Source organism: Callospermophilus lateralis, chromosome 5 (assembly GCF_048772815.1).
Source record: "Callospermophilus lateralis isolate mCalLat2 chromosome 5, mCalLat2.hap1, whole genome shotgun sequence".
NCBI lineage: Eukaryota > Metazoa > Chordata > Mammalia > Rodentia > Sciuridae > Callospermophilus > Callospermophilus lateralis.
In genome coordinates this window covers 76195627-76217549 of record NC_135309.1, presented here as the reverse complement: position 1 = coordinate 76217549, position 21923 = coordinate 76195627, and the positions used below count along the sequence as shown (strand labels likewise).

Below are 21923 nucleotides of genomic sequence, written 5' to 3'. Positions count from 1 at the left end.
TGTTTGGGAATTGACTAATTATTTGGGGGTTATAACAGCTCTGAAAGAATCAAATAGCCATAGAGTGCTATATTCATTTTTATTGCTGCCATAAAAGATTACCACACACCTAATGGCTTAACTGAACACACATTTATTATGTTACAGTTCTGCAGCTAAGATTGACACAGGTCTCATGTGATTCAAATCTAGTTACTTTTGCTGTCAGGTCTGTGCTTCTTTCTGCAGGGCTTAGGGGAGAATCCGTTTCCTTGCCTTTTTTCAGTTTCTAAAAGTCACTCACAAGTATGGCTTTATGGCTCCCTTCAACCATCCTCAAGGTCAAGAAAGTATCTTCCATCATCATATATCTTTCTCTCACTCTCCTCTTCCACATTTAAGAACCTTTGCAACTGTACTGAACCCACCTGGATAACTAGGATTCTCTCCTTAAGTTAGCTGAGTAGCCAACTTTAATTTCATCTGCAACCTTAATTTCCTCTTAGCCATGTTAATATATATATATATATATATATATATATATATATATATATATATATATTTTTTTTTTTTTTTTTCCACAGATTTGGGGCATTGGGATGTGGACCCTATCTGTTCTACTTTTAAAGTATTTCTGGAATTCAAGTCCTCAATATCTCTGCCACTAAGCTCTAGTTCAAGCCACCATCATCACTCAGCTAGGATTACTATAATGACTCCCCAAATGAGCTTCTCCATTTTGCTCTTGCCCCCTTATTCTAAATAAGTAGCCAGACTACTTCTTTAAGTTTCTAATTATAACTCCATTCCAAACTCTCCATTGGCTCTGCATCTCACTAAGATCAAAAGCTAAAGCCATGGCAAGAGCCTGCAAGTTCCTATACCATCCAGTGTGGCCCTCCCCACTTCCTGTGTCCACATCACCTATGCTGTCTCCTCTCAGCACTCTGTAGCAGCTACATTGCTCTCCTGCTGCTACTTGAATGCACCAAGTAGCTTCTGCTTCAGAATTTTTGCATTGTACAGTTGCCCCTCCATAGACTGTTCCTTTTTCAAATGCTCTCATGGCTCACTTACATCTTCACTCATTTATTGTCTTTAGGTCTCTGCTAAAACTAGCATCTTCTCAGAAGGGTCTTCCTTTACCACCCAATGAAAAACAGTACCCACTCCCCAACATTCTCTGTTGCCCTTTCAAGGCCTTCTTTTTCTCCACTGCCACCACAGATGTACCACATGCCTGTTTAATTTGTGCAATCTCCATTAAAAATGCAAGCTCCAAAACAGCCATGATCAGGCATACTTTGTTTTTGAGTAATTTATACTCAGTGCCTAGAACAGTACCCAGCACACAGTAGGACTCAATAAATATTTGTTGCACAAATGAATAAACAATAGGAAATAGAGTCACCTGATAGTGGGCTAAGGATGAATGAGTGGATCTAGACTGCAGGCTATGCAATCACAGACAGAAGCCCTGGACCTTGGATGGAAGAGTAGGGAAAGGCAGAGATTGTAGAAGAAATTTTCAAATGAAAATTTCTCATATATGGTAGAATGAATGCCAGGAATGAAGATGAAAAACTGTCAGGTGACTTGACTATTATTAGATAGGGGAATGAAAATGTGAGTGTCACCAAGAGAAAGTCTGGTGCTAGTACTATGAACCGCTTTGGAGGAGAACAGGTATTCAGTTTTTGTTTCATTCTATTTGGCCTAAGTGCAAAATGTCCAGTAGGATGGCTTCTCTCAGGGGAAAGGGCAGAGACGGGCCTGTCAGTCTTTGCAGGACTCTTGCAGAATTCTGAAGATTCAGGCTTTTTGGGTGAGCCTGGTATCCAGCTTAGTTTAGGAAGCCATCAGTCATAGTGTCCTGCTTGAGAGACAGCAGGTTTGGCACTTGGCATGCTGGGAGAGAAGAGCAGCCATGGGAAGAGGTAGGGTGGAGCTAAGTGGGAGGATAGAGACAATTAACCTAGCAAAGGAAGAGCAAGGTCATGCATTTAGCTCTGTTTATTTGAGCTGCTGAGACTATTTGAGGTTTATTGGGATTTTTGAAGACAGGAAAATACCATTTTATATTCCATGTTATAGAAATTACTGTTTCATGTGTTGAGTAGCAGAAAGCAATCTGTAGCTTTAAGTTCACCAATGACTGGGCTGTGGCACCCACCCTGGCTGCTCAGGAATGTGTTACCTCGTAAATCTTGCTTAACCACTTAATAGTATCGCATTCCCCAGTTTAGATTTCACTTAGACAGTTTCACCAGTTAAACATTGGCAGAGTCCTGTTTTCCCACTACTCAGTGAAGGAGATTAGTAGCCTCTTCCAGAGGGCTCATAGTGTAAGTAGAAAGCCTTCCATACATTCCTGAGTGAGGCCAACATGGCCCTGTTATAAAGGCTGATGTGACTGAAGGGAAGGAGCTGACTCCTTAGACCAGAGAAGGTCTTCAGACTTCAAGGCAGGACAAATCTCTGGAGCAGAGCTCTATCATGAAACTGCATGAAAAAAAAAATGACATTCTTAGGGAACCTGAACCCTTGACAGGTCATTGGCTGACTCTTGCTAGTATATATATCAGTATATTTTTGAAAGCATAATATATATCTCAAGCTGAGCATCTCTGAAGCATCATCTAAGAAGACCAACTGACGGTCTAATTTAAAATATACACCCACCCATCTTTCCTCCGGCACATGTAATAGGTATGACTCTAATTTTCCTTGCAGGGAGTCTTACTTTTCAGCCATCTTTCTGGGGAAGGTGTTTTCTTTTCCTTTGATAGTATGAATAGATTTCTAGTGGGCATATGCGATTAGTCAAATCCTGACCCAGTAATTTTTTAAAATTTATTTTTATTCTAATTTGTTACATATGACAGCAGAATGCATTACAATTCATATTACACATATAGAGCACACTTTTTCACATCTCTAGTTGTATACAAAGTATATTCACATTTCATACATGTACTTTGGGTAATGATATCCATCTCATTCCACCATCTTTTTTAAATGCTACTCCCTACCCCCCGCCCCAGGGAGATTGGGTGACTTTTATTTATTTTTTCCCCAAATTTTTAATTGGTGCATTATACATGATGGTGGGTTTTGTTGTTACATATTAGTACATGCACACAATAAAACAAACAAACAAAAACCAATTTGGCCAATATCACTCCCCAGCACTTCCCCCTCCCTCCCCTCTTCCTAGCCCTGGTCATTTTCCTTTGAGTTTGATTTTTGCAACTTGAGATGGAAAATGAAATAGCATAGTGCTTTAGGGTGTGGCTTCCTCCATTCATCATGGACACACTAGTATCATCATGGACTAAACCTAAGTAATCCCTTACTGTCCAGCTTTTTCCTCCTGTGACCTGCCTGGGAGGTGAAGTTGTGTATTGAGGCAGGAAAGCCTTCTGAGTTGTTCCTGGAACCATGACCCTCTGAAGCCTGCTGTCTTCTGGACTATTGGAATGAACTAGACACCATGTTGCCTAGCTCCAGGTCTCATCCTCAGTCTTCTGGAATTTTCCTTTTCATGCTAGTTACTTTCAAAGGCATTTTCCTCACCCCCTACCCTTCCAGTGCACTAACATCAACTCTTAAACTAGAAGAAATACAGGAAAGACATACAAACACAGGAAGAGCCACTGCCCTCCAACAACCCAGCAGCAATCCCTGAGACAAGGAAGTGAAAAGCCTGACAAACTGCTTGGCAGAGTGAGAGAAAGGAAAACACAGGGAGAATCACTAAATTATTCTCCCAATAAATTACCCTACACAGAACAAAGTTCCACCTCTAAATGCTCTTCAACCTCACACAGACCATATCTCTACTTCCCTGTTTATAACATGCATATCTGTGGGATTGATATAGGAGATCAATATTATAGCTCCTCCAAAAGAATAAGAACCTGGTAATTAAATTATTCATGCTTCCAACAAAAGTTATGGGGTGTTTATTATATGACAGGAACCAACAATAAGGCAGTATATTTTAGTGGGGTTGACAGTCTAAAGAGGTCTAAATAAAAAGAAGGAAGCAGCCAGTCAAGTGGAGTCAGGAGGAAGAGCATCTCCCAGTAGAGGGGAGAGGGAGGAAATGAGCTCTGCCCCTCAGGCCAGATGTAGAGGAAGGACCTGTGTGGCTGGAGCTCTGGGTAAAGGTGAGAATGGGGAGGGAACAGAAATCAGTTTACCTGAAGCTTGTGGGAGAGGGATAGTAATTTGAATTTCACATTAAGCACAATAGGAAGAGTTTTGTGTTCTGAATTGCATTTTAAAAGAGCACACTGTCTTTTCTATGTAGAGGACTGTAAGAATGGAAGTGGGAAGAAGGATTGGAGTCAAAAACAATCATTTAGGAAAAACAGTACATGGCTACTTTTCACTTCTGGGCAGTGAAAGATGTCTTAACTGGTCCCCTATAGCATCTGTGCCCATGCATGGAGAGAAAAGCATCTTCCTTGTCATCTGTGTGAACTGGTCTTGGTGACCTTTTCTAAACATCCCATTCTATTTAATCTTTATGTCCTATCTAAGTCTGGTACTTTTATGGGTCAAAGTCGCAGAATAATAGGAATCTAGAGCTGGTGAGTAGCCAAATGGTACATTCTTTGCCTGGCTATCCTTAGACCCTTTGAGTTCAGAAGAATGCATATTTTTAAAAAATTAAGTTTTATCGAGATAAAATGTATATGCCCCAAATTCACCTAAAGTGTAGAAGTCAATAGTTTTCAGTATATTAATAGATGTGTACAGCCATCATCATCATCTAAAAGTTGTTTCATTACCTCCAAAGATGCCTTATACCCATTACCTGTTCCTCTCCACTCCTTTTACCCCTCGATGTAGTCAGCCTCTCACCTGCTTTGGTTTTACAAACAGATTTATTCTGTACCCTTTCTACAAACAGATTTCTAAAATATGTGTTCTTTTGAGATTGGACTCTGACTTTGCATAAAGTCTTAAGGTTGATCCTTGCTGTAACATGTATCAGTACTTTATTTCTTTTCTTGTTGAATGACATTCTGTCATGTGAATATGCTACATTGTATTTATCCTTTCATCAGCTGAAGGGCATTTCAGCATTTCTACTTTTTGGCTTTTATGAATAATGCTACTATAAACATGCATGTACAAGTTTTTGTAGGCATATGTTTTTACTTCTCTTAGATACCTACCTCGGAAGGGGTTTGTTGAATCTTATGGTTAATTCTCTGCTTAATCATTTGAAGAATTGCCAGACTGTTTTCCAAAGGATTGTGTGTTTTTTAAAAATACTCTCTGCACAGTGTAAAAAATTTTGCTCTACAAAAAAGTTTCCTCCAAACTACTCATTTCTTAAGTTAACTCCTTGACCAAGAAGTTTTCCTTCACAACAAATAAAAAAAATAATTTTTTGTACTTGAAAGTAATGTTAAAAGCATTATAACAGTGTCCTCCAAAGAAAGCAGTAGTGAATGCTTGAGCTTAGTTTCTTCCCTTTAAGTAATTTCTTACTTCTCCTACTCCTTTATAGACTCCTTATATTAAAAATACAGAAATCAAACAAGATCCAGAACTTTAAAAAACATCTAAAGAACAAAAAAAGAAAGAAAAAAGAAGAAGAGAGAAAGAAAAAAGAAAGAAAGAGAAAGGGAAAAGGTAGGGAGAGGGAATTTCATCAATATAGAGGAAAGATTAGTAGAGCAGATGAAAGGGATTGAGAATGAAGAAGGGACCGGAAAAGGGAAAAACATTGGATCTAACGGAACTTTCCTATGCTCATGCATGGATGTGCCATGGTGGGTCCTGGCAAAGGGTGTATCCACAGGACAATAATTTTTTATATAATATTTCTTCATACCTTTATTTTATTTATTTATTTTTGTGTGGTGCTCAGGTTTGATCCTTGCACTTCACATGTGCTAGGTGAGCACTCTACCGCTGAGCCACAACCCCAGCCCAGGATAAAGATTTTAAAAAATAAAAGTAAACTGTAAGTGGATTGAAGAGGGTTCACTAGAGTGGACGGAGGGGCATGGGGTGTTGGGGGAGTGCAGGGGACTGAATTAGATAGAGCTGGTTGGATTTCAAGCTTTTGGGATTATGTCAAGTGTATCCTGGTGTTGTATGTAACTAAAAAGAATTTTTAAAAAAGGATCTGAACAATGCCAGAAATTACAAAAAGTTTGCTTTCACAGCAACAGCTTTCTTGTATTTGTAGTGAGTTTGACTCACAGGCTTTTTCCACTCTACTTGTGTGTGTGATTGGGTTAATCTCTGTCCTTCAACTGTGGTTTTCCACATTTTCATGCTATTATTGCCCTACATGCCAATAGTTGAATCTGGTGCTCATTTGTCACCTGAAGTTGAGACTTTGTTTCATGTCCATATTTACCTACTGATGAGGCTCATCAATTTTTCTATTTGGGCTCTTACAGCACCAACATATCTTTTAGAGGACAGAAGGAGCCCTTCCTTTGGAGTGAAGCTGAATCGTCCTTCTTCCTCTGTTCGATATGATCATTCTGCTTGAATCACAGCTTTTTGTGAACTAATGCTTTCTATTTGTTTATTCACTCTTTGTTCAACAAATAGTGAGCATCAGGCATTGCTCTAAACTCTGGGGGCATTGTAGTAAACAAAAACAGATCAAGGGGCTGGGGTTGTGGCTCAGTAGTAGAGCACTTGTCTAGCACTTGTGAGGCACTGGGTTCGATTATAAGCACCATATAAAAATAAATTAATAAAATAAAGTGATTGTGTCCATCTACAACTAAAAAATAAATAAAAAAAGAAAAACAGATCAAGATCCTGCCCTTGTGGTTTTTATACCAAAGATGATGCAATTTTAGCGTAAGAAAGCTTGAGTTTTGGGATCAAATATTTTGAAAGGGAGCTTTTATTTTCTGATATACTCCCTCTCATTTTTTTAAACATGAAGTTATAGAACAATGGGACTATTTGACTTGTTCATAAGCATAAAGCAGTTCCTGGAAGATATAACTGGATCCTAGATTTTAGACTTCCTGTTAGCACTTGTTATTTACAGTATTATTTATGGGATATTACTATAGATCTTGGAATAAAAGAGCATGAGGAACATAGAAAAGATAGAAAAGCAAGAAAGTGGCATTTGAAATGTCCTTGTTAAAGTAGACACTCTTGCATGAGTGACCTTCTGTGAAGGCAGATATCCAAACTACAGTAAATTGTGAGCAAATATACATGATTTAGTGATTCTCTCTCTCTCTCTCTCTCTCTCTCTCTTCTTGAAGGAACTGCGAAAACTGCTTTCAGTGGGCAAGTCAGGTAGTAAACTCTCCTGCTTTAAATTTCAAAGTTCAGCCTTTGTCATTTTATGTTCCCAACAACTTCCTGCTTCTCCCTTCTCTCAACATTCAAGATTAACAGCAATTTTCCATTTTAAAAATGATATAAACATTTGACCCTCCAGGATTATAGGGAGGCTGGGTTCACAAACATTGTGGGTATACCTGGGCCTTCAAAAGGTAGCATAGATTTCTTCTTGAGCACTTCCTTTAGACTGGGCAAGGGTCTGGGTTTTTTTCCATGGGAGAGAAAGATAATTCCAAAGTTACATTTTTAAAAAACCCATGCTTAGCATCAGTCTTTTGAAGCTTCTAGATCTCCAGCCTGGAAAAATGTCACTCTTTAATGTCTGTACATGGCCCTGATTCTGGGTACTACAAGTCTTCTTCCATTCCCAAGGCCAGAAACTGCCACTGTTGACCTCATGCTGTTGGGCCTCAGCCTCTGTCATCACGTCCTTTCCCTGCTCAACCTCAGGGGAAGCTGTGAGGAATTGAAGGAGACAGAAAAGATTAGTTAAAGGAGGAAATTTGTAGCAAGGAAATGCAAGGTTTATCCTCTTAAGATAGAAGTTGAAGTGGAAGCACTGTGTGTCTTAAAAGTAAAATATTTACAAATAACAAGTAAATTTGAAAATTTAGAAAATGTTTTAAAAGAAATATGGCAGAATCTTAAGGAAATTTCCACTCTGGAGTACTCCATTCTCCAGTAAACACCCTCCTTCACACACTCATGCACACACACATGCACACACGCACACACCCCTCAAACTCCCAACAAGTACATCTGGTAATAGAGAGAGTAAGGGATTCAACCATTTTCCAAGTGAGGCAAAGGAGAATCTGGTCCTTTGTTTCTATAATTTATGATTCATAAGATGTCAAACCACGTCCCACACTATAAATGGGAGCAATCATGTCTCCTGACAGAAAACCCTCTGTCTGCATTTGTTTGTTTGGAGATGATGCTTGTTTTACCCATCAATCCTGGGACTCAAAACCACCTGGTTCTCAGCTGTCACCTTGCCACACATTGCTCTTAGCTAAGTCTTCACACCACCTTCCAGCTATCTTGCTATAGTCAATGAGGTAAAGTGAGGTTTTTTTCAATTTTATCAATATTTATTGAATACATAACGAGTGGTGTGGGCTGGGAATGTGGCTCAAGCGGTAGCGCGCTGGCCTGGCATGCGTGCGGCCCGGGTTCGATCCTCAGCACCACATACAAACAAAGATGTTGTGCCCACCGAAAACTAAAAAAAAAAAAATATTAAAAAAAAATTCTCTCTCTCTCTCTCTCTTTAAAAAAAAAAATAATGAGTGGTGTATGTGTATGTGCATGTGTGCATGCACGTGTGCTTTAGAATAAAAAGTTAAAAGAGATTAAAATAAGAACTTCATCATCTGACTTCAAGAGACTCATAGTCTTGGCTTTTTGAAAATGAACAAAAGGGTGAACATTGTGACCCAGTGTATGACCTTCACTAATAACTAAAAAGCTGATTTGAACATGGAAGTTATCAAAAGTGAACTGAGTATCTATTGCTGGGATCCAAGTGCCACCTCTAATAACTGCTAGATGCCTGCAGACCCCAAATGGACTCTTCTCAATAGGCATAGTCATAGTCATACAAGAATATAAGACTTCATGTGTCTTAGGAACATGCCAGGAGGATAGCAATTATTTTTCTTGATTTTACCTGGAGAAGCAATTATTTTTCATGATTTTACTTTGCCGCACCCTTTCAGTCTGCAGCGAGGTTGGCGGGCGGTGCGGGTGAGTTCCTGGGCCTCCATTGCTGCTGGAGAAATCACACATTCAACACTGCAGTCCTGATGATTCTGGGCACGAAAGGGAGATTTTTTAAAGCGGCATTCACTTCCACGTGTGAGGAGTGGCCCTCGTTCAGCGCTGCCCTCCCTGGAGGGGTCAGCAAAGTCCCTCTGCCGGGGTGGCGTTCTGTGGGTGGATCAGTGTAACTTTCACTGATACCATATCATCTTATGATCAATCTGGAAAAAAAACAACAAATTATATTCATTCTAATCCACCATCCTTAATTAGGTTCCAAGAGAAAATCAGAACAATTTGCGATTTAATAGGGGAAACGAAACTAGCATCCTGGAAGCAGTGTGATGGATAAAGCCAAGATTCTGGAACCACACTCTAGATTTGAATCCTAATCATGCTTTTCAGGAATCTGGATTGTGCTATGTGTAAGCCCACAGAAATTTTTCTTTCCCTGTACTTTGCCTTGGTTATCTCACCAGAAAAACTTGGATAATAATAGTGGAGTTTGACTTGTGCCGTTGTGCAGTTTGCATTGAATTTACATTTTGAAGTGTTATGAACTTCAAAAGTAAAGAATCTGTACATGTTATATCTTATTATTATAGTAACTACCTTAAACAACTAGATTAACTCAATACCAATTATGTGATGTTAACCATGCTGAAAGTTGAGAAAACAGATACATTCATGAAGGCTCGAGAAGTCAGAGCTGTCTTTGTGGAAGTGGTGATCCTCAGGCTCAGCCTTGTATATAGGTAGGGCTGGCAACCTGAGAGCAAAACACCTGTAATGTCATGCACATACAAGTGACTTGAACACTTCACAAACGAGGAGGCTGGAGAATATGATCCTCAAGAGCCAAAGCAGCAAGAACCTCAGACAACAGCTGAAGAGAATAAACATTCACTGCTTAAAATTCCTCCCAAACTAACTGAACAGTAGTGCAGCAAGGTGATAGAATGAGAACATTGCATAAGATGGCAGAAAACCATTTTGTAGATAGAATTAATTTATACTAGTACAAGAAATAAAAAGCACCATTATTGAATAGAAATTTAAAGGAGTTATTATAATATAAAATAGGAGGGTATATAAATCAGACCACTAAACTGCAAATACAGAATCTATTTTCTAGTTTGAGCAGAAAAAGGAATGTATTAAGGGATATGAACAACCTCCCAAGAATGGGGAAGGAAAAAATAGAGTCAAATTGTAAAGCTACAGAGCCCCAAACAATGACGAATCTTATTTCTCTCACTAAAAGTTCCTGCCACCGCTGGTCAGTCTGTGCCCGTCAGTGCTATCTTTGAAGTAATGGTCTAGGTCAGAGATCAGCAAACCTGTGGGCTGGACTCCTGTTTTTGAAAATAAAGTTTCACTGGATCACAGCCAATTAGTTTACAGTATCTGATTGCTTTTGTGCTGGAACAGCAAGAGTTGAACAGTTGAAACAGAAACCATATGGCTCATAAAGTTGAAATATTTACTATCTGGTCTCTTACAGAAAAAATTTTCAACCCCTCGTCTAGAAACTTATTTACCACTGAAAAGGAAAACCAAAAATGAAGTCATGGCATAACCCACCAATCAGCACATTCCTACTTGACACACGCTACGATAAGCAGAAGCATCTTTCCCAGAGAAGGGAGCCAAGTCTCAAACTGGAAAAGTGAAAATGCTCCTAAGAATCACAAAGCATTAGAAAAAATATCAATAATAAAACATAAAAATGCATATAAATAACCCCCAAAGAAAAAGATTTATCAGAACAAGTAGAATAATCCTTTAAAATATAACTAACATAGAAGTTTAAGAGAAGCTATTGCATTCAGTAAGCAAGTTTAATAAGATTAAAAAAAAAACATTTGAAAGCATGGTAGGTTTAAAAACTATAATCATAAAATACAATGAATGAACCTATCTAGGGTAGTTTTTTTTTAGGGAGTAAAAGCTCTCCCAGAAAACAACTTTATTAAAATGATAAAAAGTTGAAAGGAATGAGAGAAACTATACGTAGTATAAAGGATGAATTAAAAGATCCCACATCTATCAGGATAGAGAATATAAAGGACAAAATGTAGGTAAGGATCAGTGATAACCTGAAGGAAGAAACAACAACCACAAAAAGAATCTTTATACGAAATGTCCCACTAAGTGCTGAGCAGGGTATGGGACAATCTCTTACCCAGACACACTGTTGTGAAGGGTAAGGTGCAGATAGCAGAAGATCTTAAAATTTATCCTAGGGTTAGAGGTGGAGTTACCCCACTGAAATGAGAACCAATCTTGCACCAGATGTCCCACTGACACCCTGAGTCCTATAAAGTAATACCGCAGATATGAGAAAAAAAGACATAATCATAGTTGTGGATTAAATTTTATACTATAAAATACTAAATGAGATAAATTTTCTGAAGGAAAGCAGTACCTTCAAGAAGTGTAAAAAACTGCAAAATTATGGAAAAATAGAAGAAGACTCAAAGATTTATACAGCACAAGGCAGCAACTCTTGAACTTCTATAGGTGATTACTACCAAACTTGGCAAGGACAGAAAGTTTCTGTTTTATAAACTATTATAAGAATAGAAAAAGGATGTTTTCCTATCTCAGATGATGAAGTTAACATGATCTTTTCTATCCAAATCAGAAAATGCTAGCATGGAAAAGTGGGATACAGTAGACATGTCACTTGGCACAAAGATGCCCAACTCCTGAATAGATGAATAAATTAATTCTAAGAATGTGTCAAATGCACAGTAACTCATGCTTTTCTCTCTCCACTTCTCTCTGCTACTTTGAAAATTCTATTCTCTGTTCATTCTTTCCCATTCATTAGTTTGTCAGGCATTTGGTATTTTGAAGATTGTAACATTTTTACCTTTCCCTCTACCTTTTCAGTTTTCCTCAGAAGAAATAGTCCACCATTGCTAGAAATAAGGGTTCTGGAAACCTTGCTTTGGGGAAGTGTAATTCAGTGCCCTACTTAATATCAAATATAGACATAAATTCTAAATGAAATGCCATATTAGAGTAAAAAATGAAGAAGTTTTTGCATTGCTACTCTGGCCAAAGGTGTTAAGATGAGAGGAGAGGGTTCCCCCCCACCAAGCAAAACACAAAACCCAGATGCTATAAAGAAAAAAAAAAAAAGATTAATAAACTTGAACAAATTTCAATTTATACTTAAAATTTAACTTGAGATTAAACTCAATACAAATTTAAATTCACATGACTAAGGACATCATAAATAATGTAAAGAGACAACCGACAGCTTGAGAGAATATATTTAAATTAATATAACAAAGATAATAATCATAACATGAAGGGAAAATTAACAAAACAAAAAGACAAAGAATTACCCCCCTCCCCAATGAGCTAAAGTTATCATAAGCAATTCCCAGAACAAAAAAAAAAATGTAATGATGAATATGGTTAAGAAGATAATCAACTTTATCCATAATCAGTGAGGTGAAAGCAGGCTACAGATAAACTGTCACTGGCATATGCTGCTGGCAATAGCGAAAGATGCATGTACCTTTAGCCAGCATTTTACATCTGATTATCTAGCCAAAAAGTTGGGTATAAATATTTTTAGAACTTTATTTTTAGTTATACATGACTGTAGAATATATTTTGGCAGAATATACATACATAAAGTATAACTTATTCTATTATCTTCCCAGTCCTGTGGTCATACATGATGTGGAGAAATACAAGAAATTGTATTCTGGTCAGAAATACAAGGCTCAGAAAGTTATAACCAACTAATTCTACTGTTTTTCCTATTTCCCTCCCCAGCTTTCCTTCATTACCCTTTGTCTAGTCCAATCTTTTTCTATTATTCTCCTCTCCAACCCTCCTTGTTTTAGGTTAGCATCCACAAATCAGATTTGGCCTTTGTTTTTTGGGGACTGGCTTATTTCACTTAGCATGATACTCTGTAAGGTATAAAGATGTTTATCTGGAAATCCCAATGTCCTTCAGTAGGCAAGTTCCCATATAAGGGTTAATGTATTCAAATGTTGAACACATGAAGTACTACATAGCTGTTAAAATCATTGGGACAGATTAGTATATGCTTCAGGAAAATGTCACTGTGACATGATATTGATTAAAAGAAGTGAGTTTAAGAACTTTTTCACACACACACACACACACACACACACATATATATATAATTCCATGTGTATTTTTTTCATACATATGTATTAATGTTAAAACAAGACTAGAAAGATGCACAACTTGCTAGCAATGATTGCATCTGGGGAGCATTACAGAGTTAGATGTGAGTGAGTGGGACCTTTCACATGCTTCTCTACATAATAATTTGTTTCTCAATTACTTTATAATGAGCTCTGTTCATGCACTGCTTATATATTAAAGGAAAGAAATATGGTACTTAGTCTGATATACAATTAAGGGAATCAGCTTGGGAATCAAAGCAAGTTTTATTTCTATAAGCCTGGCTATCCTTTGCTGACTCTGTAACTTTAGGCAAATCACTCAAGACCTCTGAACCTTCACCTAAACTTATTGATCTTTAAAATGAGGTTAATCACCAATGTGACTTTGCACCATGCACAGCCAGAGGAATGAAAAGTTGTGCTCCATTTGTGTGCAATGTGTCAAAATGCATTCTACTGTCATGTAAAACTAATTAGAACAAATTTAAAAATAAAAAAATTAAAATTATGTTAATCAAATAAAATATCTATGTAAATATCAAACTCTGTGCTTTGCACATAGTACATTTCTATAAAATTAGCTATGCTCTTTCTCTTGGGAATAGTGAAAAATAAGCAAGGCAGAAGTAGGACAGAGACCTTTCCTTGAAGACTTTAAAAATGAGGAAGAATGTCTTAGCCTTCATTCAGAAAGCAGAAAAAGAATCTTGAACTGGAGAGCAACTTGATCCAAAAGATGTCTTAGTAAGATTAGTTAGGCAATTCTAAAGCCAAAAAAAACACCCCAGTGGCCTGACTTTATCTTTTTTCTGTCTAAATGGTGACTGTAGAATTAGAAACCTTTGTAATGCAGTATTTGTCCATTGGTTTCAGACAAGACCCAGCTGAGAATCTGGGTGAAGCCGAGTCCCTTAAGGAAGTCTTTATTGTGAAGCTTCATGTGATGCTCTTACAATCAGCAATGCGGCCAACACAGGCCAGCTCTCTAATTGCTTTTTACCAAGATTGTCTGTTTTCCTTTCAGATTTCTAAGCTACCACTGCAGATATTGAAGTTCACCTTGATAAATAGGAGACAGACCTAGTTATGTCAGAACACATAATTTTGTCATCACAAGTATCCCCCAAAAGATTTCTCAAAATTAAGATATATTTTCTGTGTTTCTCTGGAGTATAGTGACATTCCAGAAGGATATTCTCACAAAGCATACCCCCATCTCTCTGGCGTGGGGCCCAGAGCTATAAAGCTATTAGCTTGGTCATTCAAAATAACCCCCATGTTTTAATGCATGACCCCTAAAGGTCAACATTTATGGGGGATCCATTTAATGATAAAAATAGTAATAATAAGGAATAATGCATTGTAGCATAGAGTTTGCAAATCCTACAAATACTTGCAACTGAGCTATATACTGGACCCCTTAAAAATCATGCCACTGGGGCTTTCCTACATTGTGTTTTTGTCTTCTTCTTTCCATGCTAGAAACCATCCTGACTGAATTTCTTGGAGGTACCATATTGAGCTCAGTCTCTAAGAGGCAGGAGATAGGTGTTAAACTTTTTGGTGTTCAGTGTGCTATCAAGTCATGCTTCCAAAAACTTAGAAATGAATACTTTTTTCCCATGCAGTCCTGAAAATGGATAGGCTGCATGAAGTAAATGAAATGTTAAGAAAGCAAGTGCTATTTCTCCCTTAGAATACCCTGCAAATCATTTAACATCTTACTCTGAAAACTACGGTTTGCAGGGTCCTTTATGCGTATTATGTGCTTTGGGTGAATGCTGAATTTATAGAAAAATCATGCAGAGACCGTCTAAGATATTATGCTCCCTAGAAGATAGAGAAGCAGAGGTACGCTTGGGGGACTCTATTTCACCCGGATTCTCAGCTGTGTCTTGTCTGAAACCAAAGGACAAATAGTGCATTTCAAAGGTTTCTAATTCTACAGTCACCATTTAGACAGAAAAACGATAAAGTCAGTCCTTGGCTTCTGTTTTGTTTTGTTTTGTCTTTAGAATTGCCATACTAATCTTACTAAAAGCTTCAGAGGAGGAGAGAATAGACTATAACTTATATAATCCAAGACTGAAGTTTCTACAATGACCTTAATCTTGTTTTATTTCTCCCCATCCCTAAAATTCAGCCTAACCATTTATCCTTGTTTAAGAGCCCTCACTAGAGGCTCTGGATAGTTGGGGTGAGCTGAGTGAAGCTATTCCCATGGCCATATTGTCTAAGAGAAATGACATTTTTCCTGGACTAGAGTAAAATGTCTAATGTACTCCAGGCTACTTTTCTGGCTGAGAGTGCCATCTTACAGTCATCCTCTTCAATTGGCCCATATGGTTTTGCATCTGTCACTTGACTGCTCTGTGCCTCAGCAGCTCCTACCATGAAGCTGACCTAAGACAGATTTGTACACATTTCTGTGATTCTGACCAAGATGAGGTAATGGGGTATACCTCTTCTTGGTATACCCCTTTTAGTTGTTTGAGTCAGGAGAATAAATTATTTCTCCTGACTCAAAAAACAACTAAATAAAAAATTGGCAAAATATTAAAAAAAAAACTCAAGTCATTGAACATCAAAAATGAAGACCCATGATCCCCCCACTCCACCAGCCTCCCCCCAAAGTGAAGGATTTTGTCATTGTTCAGTTTACTGCTTAAGGAAAGTCTCCAAAATGTAGTAGGAGTGGAGAACCTGGGTAAAGTTCAGAGCTAAAGAGAGGCAGTTGGGAGTTGGAGGAAGTCAATGAAGCTAGAGTTAAACAGATTACTAAAGAAGTAAGAGGTGTCAGAGAAAGAAATTGTAAGATCTTCAGTCTCCCTTGATTACTTAGTTGATTACTTATCAGAGCATTCATGTAAAAAAAAATTACCAGAGGCCAGAGAAAGGACCTCTGAAAAGACTAGAGGGACCAGTGTCTGAAGCTATAAACAGTGCCAGTTTCCCTGGATAAAATGTGAAACTTCACAATTCATGGGGTATCAGATAAAAAACTAATAAGGACCTATATAATATAGTAAACCCTGTATTAAATACTGCTCTGGACCTACCTAAAAAGCTTAAAAGCAAGGCCTACAGGATCAAACTCTTTCCAAGTAATATAACTATGCCCTAGATCAAAGTTCATAAATGATTTTAGGAAAACAGAAATATACTCCACCTAAGGTAAATTAACAAGATCTGGCAACAATTCCAATGTTACCAGACATCATGAGAAGCAGGAAAACACAACCTATAATGAGGAAAAAATAAGTCAGTTGAAAGTGAAAATTGTCACAATAAAAATGGAATCACTTTTATCAAACCCTAACAAAAAATAAATAAATTGGGAGTTTATGAAGGAGAAATTTTATGTGTATTTGCCTGATAACAAGAATTATCACAAAGGACTGCTAGAACCATAGCCTTGCACAAAGGCCACTGCAGCCTTACAAAGAAAACCCTTCTGCAAGGACTTCTGACCAATAATGGTCTGTTCAGCTTTGCACTGATTCCACACTTGCTATTGATCCTGAAACACCCTTGTCATTAATACTTGTGGCCAAGGATTATGTTTTCAAAGTAACTTAAGTAATTCTCACTTTGCCCTTAAAAGATTTCCTTTACCTCATCCCCTTTGAATATACTCATAGTTCCCATGACATGCATATTCCACATTACAGTGCTTCCTGTTTAGTCCTAACTAAATATATTATGCTTTAAAGAGTCTACGTTTTTTATTTAGGTAGGTTGAAAAAACTAACCCCCAAATGACACAGATGATGAAATTAGTAGTCAAGGACATTTAAAAAAGTTACTACAACAGTATTTCATACATTCAATAAACTGGAAGAAATACAAAACATGAAAAGAGAATCATTGTAAATATAAAAATAAAAATTCCAGAGATAAAACTATAATGTCTAAGGTTACTAGAGGGACTGATTAGAGAGTGTAGAAGATGAACTCAAACTTGAAGACACAGCAATAAAAAGCTAAAATAAAACATAGAAAAAAAGATTGAAAAGAAATGAACATACCATCAATGAACTGAGGGACAACTTGAAGTACCAGTGTAATTACAATCTTTGAAGGAGAAAATCAGGAAGGGACAGAAAAATGTTTGAGTAATGGTGAAATTTTGCAGATTCGGTGGAAACTCAAACCTACAGATGCAATAAGCCTAATAAAAATCAATTATAAGAAAACAAAACAAAAAGCACACATGAAACATCAGAATAACTGTGGCAATGAGAAATGCTGTCAGAGAAAAAAGGCATATCACATGTATACTGAGGAGCAATGGTAAGATTATAGCATATTTCCCATGGAAAATAGGATACATTAGAAGAAAATAGAACAACATCTTTAAAGTACCAAACAAGGACAATAAAACAGTTCATATAGAATTCTAAATAGTCCTATATTTCAAAGGCAAAGTTTAAAAGGCTTTTAACATATGCAAAAGCTAATTCATCACCAACAGATCTTCATTATAAGAAATGTCAACAACATTCTTTCTTGCAGAAGTAAAATTATAGCACATAAAAACATAGGTCTACATGAGGGAATAAAAAGCAGCAGAAATGTTTGCTGGAAATAAATGGAATAAGGAACAAATTAAACTATAGAAGAAATATTGAGGCAAAACAGAATATGCAACATTTTCAGTTCTTCTGACTTAATTTAAGAAGCAAAACAAAGACCAAAAAAAAAAAAAAAAGAATCCTAGCACTGATTAAAATTAAAAGAGGTAGAGATAACTTCTACACACTTACTAGAATGGCTAAAATTTAAAACACAGAAAATGCAACATGTTGACAAGGACATAATCCAAACAAAACTCACATGCATTCCTGGTTAGAATGTAAAATGGAACAACCACTTTGAAAAACTCCCTAATATAATGTAAATTTGCATACATTTTGCTATATAAGCTTGTAATTTCCAAAATAAAAAAATTATATCCACAAAGAGACTTTAAAAGGAATGTTTATAGAACATTTATTCATAATAATCCCAAGCTGGAAACAAGTAAATTCACAGGTAAATGGATAAACAAATTATAGTGTATCCATATAATGGAATAAAACTTAGCATTAAAAAGGAATAAAGTGGGGCTGGGGTTGTGGCTCAGTGGTAGAGTGCTTACCTAGCATATGTGAGGCACTGGGTTCCATCCTCAGCACCACATAAATAAATAAAATAAAGGTATTGTGTCCACCTAAAACTAAAAATAATATTTTTTATAAAAGGAATAAAGTACTAAAGCAAGTAAAAAGGCAAATGAATCCCCAAAACATTATGTTTAGCAAAAAAGTCAGACACAAAAACAGCATATGTTCTATAACATTTTTATGCACTTTTAGAATTGTCAATCTATGAAGAGTGATTTTCTCTGGGGAACAGCTGGGGATTGACTGGAAAGGGGCATGAGAAAACTTTTTGGACTGATGGAACTGTTCTACACCTTTCTAAAGAAGGGTGTGCGTCACATGTGTGTGCATTTATCAAAAATGAGATGTAATTTACTGTTATGGTTTGGATCTGTAATGTGCCCCCAAATCTCATGTGTTTAAAGTATGTTTCCCAATGCAACAAGGTTCAGAGGTATGGCTTTTAGAAAATCATTGGATCATGAGGACTTTAATTTCATCAGCGAATTTAACCATTTGATGGATTAATCCACTGATAGTTCAGTGGACTACTGGAAAGCAGGACCTTGCTGGAGAAGTAGGTCACTGGGGTGTGCCCTTCAAGGGTTTACCTTGTCCTGACTCTTTCTCTCTCCTTTCTAAGTCTCTCATCCATCTCCGTTTCTGTCTTTGTTTCTTTTCTTTCCTGCTGCTACAAGGTAAGAAACTTACCTTCGACACACCCTTCAGCCATGATGTTCAGCCTTGCTGCAGGCCCAGAGTAACAGAGCCTTCCCACCATGGGCTGAATCCTCTGCAACTGTGAGCCAAAATAAATCTTACCTTCTCTTACTTTGTTCTTGTCAGTGACAAAAAGCTACCTAACACATGTACACTTACAATTCATGCTTTTTGTTATATGAAAATTATACCTCAATTTTAAAAAGATGAATGAATGGAAAAAGGTATTATTAAATGTGTGGGCCTTGTTTAGATACTAATATAAAACATAAGTAAATGAATAAAAATGCCTGTCCATAAAACATTTCAAGACAAAGAAATGTGAAAATGGATATGCTATTGAATGAGATTAAAGAATTGTTTTTGATTTTGCTCTTGGGGACAAAGTTATATAAGAAAATATCTTTATTTTTATTTCTATATGGAAAAATATTTAGGCAAGATAATACAATGTTAGGGACGTGCTATAAAATGTAAGCAATTTAAACAATGAAGAGCTAGTTGAAGCAAGTACTATATAGTAAAATGTTTTTTATTTGTTGAATCTGAGTAATGAATAGAGATTCATTAGGATAAATTTTCTACTCTGGGAGAGAGAGAAAGTATATATTATTTACATATATGGTATAAGGTGTGAAAATTTTCATAATAAAATGTAAAATACTCCATTGAAATTCATAATCAAAGTTAAAATAATGTTTTAAAAATAATTTGAATTAAACTCCCTGGTTTGAAACTTAGTCACAAGCTATTCCCTCCCTGGACAATGATAAAAACATTATAAAACTATAGTAAACATATGGGACAAAGGTGAAATAAATACAATGGTTAGATTTCTTACTAATCTTTAAAGCTTCATAATATCAGTTACCAATATCTCAAAATGTAAAAACATATAATGTATAATAAATAGTAAGGCAATTATTTTCATTATTAATACCTACAATTAACCTCAGAGTCCAAGAGTCATTTCGGAGCTTACATTTGGGGAAAGAAAAGACTGCAAAGCCATCAATGGGTAAGAGGAGAGTGGGGCTGTCCCCTGGCACTAAGCAGGATGGATCTGAGTCTTCTGCCTCTGAGAGTCAAAATGCAAGCCACCATCTCAAAAGTCAGGACCTCCTCCTGCCCTGCCCTGCCCTGCTTCAGGCTATCCATTTAGACCTTATTTTTTCCCTGAGTTGTTCTTGTCGAAAAATGTTTGGATAAAGAACAGCTGATCCAGTTCTCTCTCCTTCCTCCCTTCCTTTGCATCCTAATTTGGCCTCTATTATCTGCTTGCCCCCCTTTCAACCTTAAAAATAGTATTTTCTAGGCACATTGGTGCACACCTATAATCCTGGCAACTTGGGAGACTGAGAGAGGATCCCTAGTTCAAGGTCAGCCTAGGCAATTTTGCTTCATATTGGCAAATCAAACTTTCCAAGATCCCACTTTTTCCACAAGAAAAATGTTCCAAGGACCTCTGCTTGATAGACCACCCTAAACCCTACTTTTTGTCCTGTTACTTCCTTCTACAATCATTCATCCTTGTCCCTTCACTGTTCCCAAACATTCTAGGTGTATCCCTGGATTCTAGTGCTTTATAAGGTGGTTTTCTTCTGTCTACAATGTCTTCTCCTATATTCTTACCTTAATAATCTTTAGCTTTAAGTTCCAGCTTAGGTACCACATCTTTCTCTCTCCTCAATGTGTTTAATAATTATATTTTCTCTCATTTTGATTTTTAGATCATAATTTATAGTTCTTCTATATTTTTTCCTCTAGTCTGAGCACAGTGTAGATGCTGAATGAATGAATGTGTGAAGAAATGAATGTCTCTAATCCTTTCTGGAGTGCTGTCTTACCTTGATACTTTTTACAAAGATAACATACAGAAGCTAAACTGTAGGGGTTAGAAAAATCAACAAAGGCCCATCATCGTATGCCCGAACCACAAATATCACAGTTCTGATCTTAATGGGATTGATTTCTAACCTCTCCCTGACCTTGTTCTCTCTGCCAGGCTGTCTTGTATCATGACTAAATGTCCTAGGAACAGCATGGTTTGGTCTCTTACCTTGTCTCTCATCTGCTCAGAACAGGATAAGCAGGAGTACCTTAGAGGCAATGCTTGCCCACCCTTTAGACGAGATCGGGCGTGTTAGGGTGGTATGGCCGTAGACCTTGCCCACCCTTTAAAAATGAATCTTGTACCAGAATCCTCTGAAGAAGGAGCCTGTTGAAAAATTAACCCTACAGGAGCTAGCATCTGTTTGATGAAATTAGCAGAATTATAGAAAAGATCTAATGTTAATGTGAGGGGAGTCACTCCAGGACAGGTGTGCCTGGGACAGTACTCGGAGGGAAAATATGAAGAGCCCCACCTGTGGTGGGGATTTCCTCCTAAATATTTTGCCTATAAATAGTACGGGTGTGGTGGGACAGAGTAACTGACCAGATGTTTTTCTAGGTAGGGGAAGGGTGACCTAAACATGTGCTTTGTGCTTAACATTGATAGTATAAAAAATTATTCTTTACTAACTTTTCTGTGAGCTTTATTTTAATTTTAATTCATTTTAATATAGCACCCAAAAGGTGCTCTGGTAAATATAGATTTTAGATCTTCTGCTTTAAAATCAATAGGTATAAAAGGATCAAGTAAGGTCACAAAATGGAAATGTAGTCCCTACATCAAAATTTTAAGCTAAGGACCTGGAATGAGGAGCAATTTTGAGAAAAAGAAGAAATATTTTGAGAGACCATATCAGAAAGCAAGAATTAGCTAGAAATCTATCTACCA

At 37.1% G+C, this 21923-nt stretch overlaps 1 long non-coding RNA gene across 2 annotated transcripts; it reads right to left on the bottom strand.

Annotated features, from left to right (window-relative positions):
- Positions 1–2848: 2848 nt before the first annotated feature.
- LOC143399859 (uncharacterized) lies at positions 2849–21470 on the bottom strand. Of its 2 annotated transcripts, XR_013155480.1 has the most exons (4): positions 21201–21470; positions 18418–18495; positions 9002–9314; positions 2849–7785 (listed from the first exon to the last, which is right to left on the bottom strand). It is a non-coding gene; the product is annotated as an uncharacterized LOC143399859 (long non-coding RNA). The 2 variants fall into 2 exon arrangements; XR_013091442.2 differs by lacking the exon at positions 18418–18495.
- Positions 21471–21923: the final 453 nt, after the last annotated feature.